General features: G+C 30.1%; 1 pseudogene; it reads left to right on the forward strand.

The window, feature by feature from the left end:
- Positions 1-10,008: 10,008 nt before the first annotated feature.
- Positions 10,009-10,120, forward strand: LOC119673651 (annotated as a pseudogene).
- The last annotated feature ends 252 nt before the right edge of the window (positions 10,121-10,372 follow it).

Consider the following 10,372-nt stretch of genomic DNA (forward strand, 5'->3'; position numbering starts at 1 on the left):
TTGGAACACAGTTGTCAGGATTAAGACCATTCTGTATTTATTATTGTTTTATTAAAATTATAAAATGGAACTGCTCTCAACAGGGAGAAAATGTGCGAAAAGTCAAAGCTAACTGAATACCGTAATAATAACAATAATATAATCTTAATATATTTATTATGTATATTTTTATTTTATTATAAACTAGGCAAGTTCTTTCAAAACGCATCTTCAATTTAATACCAACCAAATGGTAGTTTTTTTATGGGTAAAGTCTTTGTTGGCATTTTGAAACTCGGTTCTATTAGTAAAAAGATCTACTATAGTAGCAGATCGGCTTTAAGCAGTCGCTTTTCCTATTAATGTCTTTATATCTTACCTGTTATAGGCAATGGATGCGTTATTTTTTTCGTTGCTTGGACTAAGAAACTGTCTTAGAATTTATAGTGTTGAAAGGAAACACCCTATATATTATATAAAAGTCGAAAGCAATATTACATAATTTAAACATATTTATATATGACATATTATATAGAAATAAAGATATGAAGAAATTCGAAAGCTCTTTACCAAACACACACACCAGTTTCTATTAAGTAAAATAGTCACTTCTGTCATAACTGATTTTATGAAGAAATAAAATAAATTCGAATTTCCGATGATAAATGTTGGTATTATCAGCTTTCTTCGTAGTCTTTATCTAAACGCGGTATATAAAACTCTTGCATTCGTGGTAGTTTCGGAGTCACATTTTCGAACATATAACATGAAGAAACCATTTTCTGAGAACACTTAAAATATAAAATGCATAACCCAATACCGATATTTGCATCTGTAAGCCATGCACATAAAAGTTGATCGTATAGTCCTTGAGACTCGAAACAATACAAATGTTTATCTATGCGAAAATCGCAGGTCATTAAGAACAACAATGCGAGTTTGAGCCACAAATTCGTATTGTTGGCTTGGCTCTTCATGTGGCGGATGTTGCGTATGCGACCCACAAATGAATGAATGATTGTAATCTGGTAATCGCTGCTCCGAGACAATGGTAATTGTGTTCGGAGTTAAACTAATTGATTAAATTATTTAATGTGGAGCAGTAAAGCAAATAAGTTTCGTCTCTCCCCAAGACGAACGAGGAAAAACAATGCAGATTTTTATCAGTTCAGTTGGAGCGATCAGCGCGTTTCCACATTACGAAGACGTCTGGTTGCATGATGTTTCCACATTTATTTGAAGTTGGACCTCTTACAGATTTTTCCGAAACTAATTTTAGCTGTATAATGAATGCATAATAAAAATATTTTATTTTTAATTATAAATTATAATTTTCGGTTTTAGCGTGAAGTTAATTTTGCTCATTAAGGTGGTTTTCATTATTTTGGTTGCTTGAGATACGTAGTGCTACTTTGCTTTTATGAAGTAAAAGTTAATTTAAGGAATTAAATATAATTATTGGAAGTTAAAGATTTAAAATTATTTGAAATTTTATTTCTTTTTAGTTAATGCGAATACAATAAAAAGTTATAAATGGTTTAAAGCTTATTGAAATATGCATTGGAAAGAATTTAAAAAAAAATATATGATGAAAAGTGAGAGCTAGAAAAAATTAGCTGGAAGGAGGCAGTTTAGGAGGTCATAAAGTAAATAACTTTGTACAAAGTCAGTCTGGTCTAAAGCTATTTTAGTTCAGTTTGTAATGGTGGACTACTCTGAAATGACCATCTAAAGGGAAATGTTTAAAGTGGGGTTGTGAGTCGATTGATTCATTGGTAAAAAAATTGAAAAAGAACGAGTAGTTGGAAAAATAGTGAGACAACATGGAAATGGGTTATAATAGGTAAGGTTAGGTTGAATTGGGCGATATTAAAATTCAGAAAGAGATAATAATACAATATGCAATAATATGCAATAATATAATATTTAAAATATTTAAATTTTTTGAAATATGCGTTTAGATCATTGCAAGTTTTGACAAGTTTTCGAATTTTATATATAAAGTTCATCATGGAATGGCGCATATTCCAATTTAAAAAGCATTCTAAACATTTTTTATAATTAATAATTTTATATTTTATAACAAAAGATTTAATTCGAATAGAAAAGTGGATAAAAGTAGGAAAATCTTAAAATCTAATTAAAATTTTGAACTAGTGAACCTTTAGGAGTATTACACAGATGTTTTGAATATCGCCAAATATCCGTCATTTGTGGCCTTTGGAAACAACAATGGGCTTTATTTTCCGCATGAAATTTTTCCATTGCAAGTGTCAGGAATTAAACCTTGTCAATTTAAAAATCTAAGCTTGTGTGTTTTAAAACTTAAAGGCAAGTGGTAGTTAAAATAAATAAAAACTGTAGAACAATACTAAATGATAGCTTTAATAAAGCATGCCTTATTGTTTATGTTTTAGTTCTATTCTTGGGAAAGAGATAAAAACAAATAAGGAGGAAAGATAATAGTTTTATTTCAAGAAGTTATCAGTAATACGTTAGCAGAACTAAAACATTACATTACTGTATTCTTGATGTTTAATAAGCCGTGATAGACGGATACACAAACACAAAAACATACTGCCCTATCCACTTTATGATATTGTAAAGTTATAAGAAGCAGCAGTCCTTCATAGTTGCATTAAACAAGGTAGTGGTCTAAGACCATTATTTATTTATTTCTATTTGAGCCAGTGCACTTGAGCACTTTTACTCTTTCTTAACTCAAGGTATTTTTAAAACCCCTCTTTACGCCTTAACTAAGACCAATTCTATATAATATATATATAGCTGATCTGTCTATGTTTGCGGAAACTTATGTAACAACATTCGTTAAGGATGCAGTAATAATGTCAGCATCCTCATATTTAGTGCTGTCAACTAGTTAACTATAAAAAATGACATTACCCGTGTCTGAAAAGGTTGATGCTAACTATTGTATGGTGCACTATTTGATCAAAAAAGAACGAGAATTTAAAAAAAAACGCAAAATTTTAATTTTTAATAATTTTCTTTATTATCGCCTTCAAAATACTCTCTTCCTGCGGCAATACATGCATGCCAACGCTTGATCCAATTTTCCATACAAGTTTTATAGACCGACGAAGGTATGACCTTTAATTCACCCAGCGAATTCTCTTTTATGGCCTCACCAACACGGTGCTTGGTTGATGAAATTGGTGGAGTTTTTGGCCAAAAACTGCGACACAACCAACGCTATGTGAGTCGGTGCGTTATTGTGGTGTGAAATCCATTAGTTTCCCTTCCATAAATCTGCCCTCTTTTTGCGAATGGCCTCACGCATATGACGCATAACGGCCAAATTATACTCCTTTAATACTCCGTTTGACCGTGCGAAAGGAATTCATAGTACACCACACCACGAATATGGAAGAAAACAGTCAGCATAACCTTGATTTTGGACCGACTTTGGCGTTCTCTTTTCGGTTTCGGTTCACCCTCGAAACACCATTCGGTTGATTGTTGTTTGGTGGGCATGTCAAATTCATAGACCCATGTCTCATCACCAGTTATGATGCGTTCGATGAATGTGAGGTCACTATCTGCGTTGGAAATCATCTCTTTGGCCACATCATAACGACGCTTTTTTTGAATGAAATTCAGCTAAAAATCGCCACATGACAATTTTTCGACTTGTTTGTATAGCCGCCAAAAAAAAAACTAATCGTACGATATGCGTTAAACTTTGACAGAATGTGTATAATAGTGTTGCCAGCGTGAAATTAAAAAAATTTACCGTTTGGATAAGCGCGGGAATTCAAAAAATAAACGAATAAGTTCTTTTTTGATCACAAGGTATTATTTTTATGATTGATATGTTTCAATCAAAAGAGTTGCGTAAAATAACAAAAGTATCGTGGCATCTCACAAGGGATACGATTTAAAAATCAACACCGTTCAGTACAAAATCCTCAGGTAAAATAACATATATTATAAATTTGATAGTCAATTGAAGTGCAACCAGGCACTTTGGAGTCGATTTCAGGCAGTCAGAGCAAATAATATCTTCGGAATTACATGAGTCATATAATCCCTGACATTAACTAGAGCTTGCTGCTTCGTATCTGGTTCAAACATTAACATAATATATATTGTTACAAAAAAGAGCGAAATATTTTTTTAATAGGTGTTTAAAAAAATGCAAGGAATTTTTATCACGTAGTTAAGCTTATAATTAGTGGAAATTTTTCCTCGTTTCATTGTTGATTATCATTCTTCATGTATCATCTGCTCGTCTTCGATTTCTTTTTTGCTTATTGGTTCCATTCAAGGGAACCACACCGATTTTCTTCACAGGTTTGCGAAGAGTGTGACGCAACTAGTTGCAATTGAATGAGAATTGCAAGTCAATGGATGTTTTCCTTTATTCTGAGTATCCACGTTATTTTCTTTCCTTTTGATAATGAAACAAGGTTCTCTTTGTCTAAGAATTCATAAATACAAACCACTGATGACAGATGTTTTGCAATTTCGGAAGCAGCCGTGTAGTTAGCCTAAAAATTCCTTAAATTAATTTTTGTTATTAAATTTCCGTATCTTTAATCATTTTTGGTATTGGAAATAGATTTATTCTCGTGGAGACAAAAAAGTTTTATAAATTTATAACGACATATTTATTTTATTTTTTTGGTTCGAAACATATTAATGTGACCCCTGCAATGGTTTGTGTTATAGTATGAGGTTTTTAAGCCAGTGGCTAAACGATCTCAAAAACTTGCTCTCCTTAATAAAAGTAAACTTTTGACATTTGTGAACAAAGCCGGCTTATACGCGTACAGTGCATGTCAAAGCTGCTCCTGGGAAGCGAGACGCAGCAAAGACGTTTGGAGCACTCGTTTGCACTTAGTTGTTTCAATTGGTTACTTGTTTGTGTCCGTCTGATTCAGTTTTATTGAACCGTTTCAGGTTAAATTGCAAATGTTAATGTGTCAACAGGTAGCTGGGAACGCAACTTTGATATGTGAAATTTGAATTTATTTGTAAACTCACAAATGCCAAGTACAAATCTTATAATTAAAATTGCCGTCTTATCGAAATACAGTGACAACACATTGGTATTTATTATTTATATTTTATAAAATGAATTTTTTGTGGAAAACAAGAAAAAAAGTTAGCTCCGGTTTTATCATTGCATAAAAACCTTGTGATTGTGGACACAGACAGTTCTATTTCAGTCATTCTTTTTCGGACAGTTGTATTATATACTCATATCACAATGAGAAAAATCGTTTAAATATCGAAATTGATAAAAAAGTCCACAAATGAAAGTTATTTCTATTAAATTTAAGCCTGATCTACCAATTTATTAATTAGCTATATAGGACGTGTGCGAGTTCAGGTAATTTAAGGTAAAGTTAATTGAAATTTCCTAGGGATTTTTTGCACTGCACTTATGTAAATATTTATTTATTGCATTTATTTATTATTTTTAGTTAAAAGTTTCCAAATTTATTTATTTTTTAAACATCTCATACAATTTTTACAATGGTAATACCTAATCTAGCTAATTTTTATCTAATATATCTTACTCGAAATTCTAGTAAATACTAACATTCGCTGCCATACCGATATAATCCACTATTTCCTTCAATTTACTATATACTCGAACTCGCATACGGCCTATTATATTGACCTATTAATAAATTAAAAAGTTTCAAAGAAAATAACCCATAGAATAGAAAGCACTGGGTAATGACATTACAAACGCTCCACAGCTTTTTCTATGCTCTTTTGCTGACAGCTGCTGCAGAAATCCATAATAAGGTTTATTCGCGCTGACAGAACCATGTAGATTGACAGTTCATGCTGTGGAACTTAGAAGAGTTTAAGTTCTTTGATGACAGATTTGCGGCATGTGATGGTTGGTTGGTTTAAGTGGTGGCAGATTTTCTTCTGTCCATATAGCGCATAAGCGCCGTTTTATCACAAATCCGATTATGGAAATCCAAGTTCAGCCTGCGCGGTGAATAAAGGAAATTATTTTTTGAAGATCTACGTTTGGGTGTTCGCCAAACATTGATCAAATGTAACTATGTTGCTATGCCTAAAAATTTGCTAAGAAAATAATTATTTGTTTTTTTTCTCTATTTTTTGTTGCAAGTTCAGCATTTCAAAAACGTTTATTCTGACTGCTTATTATTTTTCAGTATTACTGTTACTACGGAATTTTTACAAACATATAAACATAAAGATGTTTACCTGTTGTTAGCAATATATTATCTGAAAGAGTGGTAATCGGTTTTAAAATTTTATATGATGTTAAAAGGGTGTTCTTTGTCTAATTTTACTTATTGAAAGATCAGGGGCACAATGATGCTATGTATAACTGAAATATGTGCGTCTGTAAGTGACTTTTTGTCAGTGAAGGTGATTATATCTAACCGTCTTGATTGGAATATGGATCATAGCCGTGACCAAAAAAAAAGCATATGGACCATTGCAAACCCCTATTCAAGACCCCATTGAGGTAACAGCTTGCTCAAAGGCGTAATGTATGCACCTCTAAAAAAATGCATCGAAATGTATTTCATAATGAATAAAATTCATAGAGTAATTGAGAACACCTAAGTAACCTAGGTCCTTATATGTAGATCCTTATATACAGAAATTATATTTACAGAAACTGCAACTCGTTTCCCGAGTTTAATGCAGTGTCTTTAAATGACATAATCAAAGACCCATTGAAAGGAACTTACTAACCTTTTTTTACTCCTCAAGTTTTTTTATACATTTTCAAATGATTAAAATTATACCATACCCTACTGTTTAGCGTAGTGGCTACGCCCATGACATGGATGGCTTTTGTTCCAGAATAAAATACCTCGAAAAAATATTGTAGTTTGAAGCTAACTGATATGTTTCTCATCTCAAATCTACTTCCTGTCTTAGAACTATTTGCTGAAATATGGTTGGACTTAACTATTTGAGATTCGCATGTGTTAATAAAAGTTGTGGTTGGCTTGATGCAGTTAATTTTGTTAGATGTATCTGCGAATTCCTGACTTATTTTTTAAAAAAGAATACTATGTACTGTTAGTTGTATAGATCAAATAGATCAAAAAATATGGATTATATCATGACTTAAATGATTTGATTCGATGTTCTTATAAACCAGTAATGGTCAGTACAAGTTAATAGTAGATAATAATCGATTCCAATAATTTGTTTTTGACCTTCTGTTTATTGAGCTATTATAAGGTAATAAATATGTATAATACAACAATAAAATTGTAATTACATATTTTATTTTACTAAAAAAAGCGAAAGTAAGTAATTGTATATACAAACAAACTATTACATATATATGTGAAGTATATACTTTATAGTCGCTTGGAGTGATAATAAAAGTGAGTTTATAAATTTTCACATAACAATCCAGTCAAACGTGCACTTTCGGTTACGAATGTTGCCAATGAAAAATGTTGCCTACTCTTTGCGCCTCATTAAAACTATGCATTACTAACCCATTCGGTACGTCTCTCTTACAGGTTCCCAAGCAAAATAAAACAAAACAAATGCAAAAAAAAAATTAAATTAAATCCAAGACATAAGCTTGATTTGAGCGCAATTCAACAGCAAGTACAATAATACAACAAAAAAGTCAGCAACAAAAGTGTAATAATAATGAGTACGACTTCAAGTTGTTGAAAGACTTGAAGCTGTGCCTGCCGCGGCTATTGTTGTTGTTGTTACTGAATTTCTTGCTACAACAATTCCCACAACAGTAACCAAGGTGCTTCATTAAGCTACAGAGTCCAACTTTTACCTTCAGTTGCAGACGAGTTTTAATAAAGCACGGTTCGATTAAGTAAGTTGAGTCGGTGTTTCTGTACAATTATTGAGCTTTGTTGTTGGATATTCAATTAATTAAATCTATGTTGGCTGCATGGCAGAATTCTAATTCAAACAAATACATTTATATTTAAATCAATAATATTATTATAGTTTACGCTAAAAAACATATTCAATTAAAAATATAATTAAAATAAATATAAATTTAATAGAAGTGATGATACCTACTGTAATTAAAATAATATAATAAAAAAATAAACTATTAAGTAAATTTCCAAGAAATGGTTTTAATATAAAATATATGTCATATAATAAATATAAACAGTAAGATTCTTCTAATGAATATGGGACCAATATGGGCGTTTCTGAACATATTTAAAAACTTATATAAACACAAATAAAATAAAAAATTTGGAAAGATAAAATTGAATTGTCAGTTACTATTTTTAGAAAATATCAAAGTCTTGGAAAATATGCTTTTTGTGATTAAAACCTATTTTTGTTTAAATATAAATTAAAAAGAAATTTTGTTAAAATTAATTTAAAAAAGTATATTTGGATATAATAATAAATAAAACTATATAAAGTGAATGTATGTAGTAATTGTTGATTTCATAAAACAATTTTTTTTAAATAAAAATAGAAACTTGATAATTAGATTATCACACATTTTTTTTATTATTTTAAACAAGAAAATGAAAAATATGCAAACAAGCATATACTCAACATAATTTCTTAAAATTATAAATTCATATTAGAAAAATATTACATCTCACATGAGTTGACCATTTGATATGTAATTGAATTCATATAAAATTCCAAATCAAAGAGCTTCACATAAGTTTAATTTAATCTAAATATGCTACAAAAAAACATCTTTAGTCAAAGTGTCAGCTAACAGTAATAACAGTAATAAACACAAAAATATTACATATAATAGTCTACAAATAAAAATATAAAAAAAGTGCTAGCAACTGCACTAAATACACAAAAAACGATGTTTATATAAACATTTTTATTATGTACAATGTACAATATTTTATAATAAGTTTAGACTAGGATAGTGATTCGAAGAAGTTTCAATTCACTAAGACCGAATAGGCCATTTTGAATTTGGAAACCTTTGTTAGATTCTTAAATCGCGAATAATGTGTGTAGTGGATGTGCTTTAAGGTTCTTAATATACAATTCCTGACTACAAAGTGCTTGTTTTTAAATACAGTTGTTCTCAATTACCGAAATGTCAGAGAGATTCTTATTTTTGTAAACAAAAAAAAGTATAATTAATATATTATTCGATTCGTAGTAAAAATCAACAAATGTGTCTCCAAAAGCTGATCAGCAATTTAACCAAGGTACATGACCTTCCATTAATCTGACATCCTTGCAAACGAAGTTTTAATTGTGCTATAATGCTACAAAACCTACTAAAGTACAAAAATATTTCATTAAGATATTTCTATATATGTAAATTAAATAAGAAATAAAAAAATAAAATTAGAGTAAAATGAAATAATTGTTGTGTCTGGATGGATCATAAAGGAAATATTTTTTCGTTTAGACCGAATTATAAAGATAACAATAAAGTAAAATTCTATGTTGGGATTGTTGCGATTTTCAAACATTGTGTGATTATTAAGATCATATATCTATGTTTGCAATATTTTCCAATAGTACATTTTGATAATAATCAAAACTACATTTTGGGTTTGATTATATTCAGTCCAATCTATTCAAACGCAACTCGTGATCTTGTAAAAATCATATGCGTATATGATGCGGATTCAAGTTATTCTTACAATATTTTATTTCAAGAGAAAACATTGATTTCGCTAGCTTTTCAAACCACTTAATAAATATTTTAGTATCTATGCTACATTAATTTAATACTTATATATATTAATGTAAAAATGTTTCCTTCTCCCAGCATAATAATGGTCTGCAGGCTTGATAAAATCGAAATCAAATGATATTAGTTATTACGATGGATATAAGATGTTTTTGACATTATCTTCACTGATTCATCTACTTGCAGTAGTATCCAAAGTTGTATTCGACATATTAAAATTAGCTGTACTAATATTTGATAAAAATATTCGTAAATAAATTACAGCAATATATTGTAGTCTTTTAAAATTTAATTTTTACTGTATGTTAGTAAATCTTAAATTAATAAAGTATAATTAAAATAGCGACTGTGACACAATGTCGTCCGTCGACATCGCTTCTCGGCTTTATGGGTAAGATCAAAGTGTAGTATCTGTTTTTATCAGCTTAACATCTGATAGATCCTCCATCGGAGAACAATAATATTTTGTATAAATTAATTTTCGTGTTTTTAGTTAGCTGTTATTTTAGGTTATATTTACAGTGCTTTGAACTTCTTTTTAGTATAAAAGTCTGGAATAAAACCAGGTTGCTTTAATGACATCCCTTATACCACTATCCATTGCCTCTCTTCAGCTGTTTTGTATATAGCGTTCTTAGAACTGTGATTACTAAGTCAAACCATTTTTATTTCGGCGTCTTCATTTTCTTTTCCAGATCTTTATTCCTATAAAATCTTGTTGTATTATCAACGAGC

The sequence above is a fragment of the Teleopsis dalmanni genome, chromosome 1 (assembly GCF_002237135.1).
Source record: "Teleopsis dalmanni isolate 2A chromosome 1, ASM223713v2, whole genome shotgun sequence".
In the NCBI taxonomy this organism is placed as follows: domain Eukaryota; kingdom Metazoa; phylum Arthropoda; class Insecta; order Diptera; family Diopsidae; genus Teleopsis; species Teleopsis dalmanni.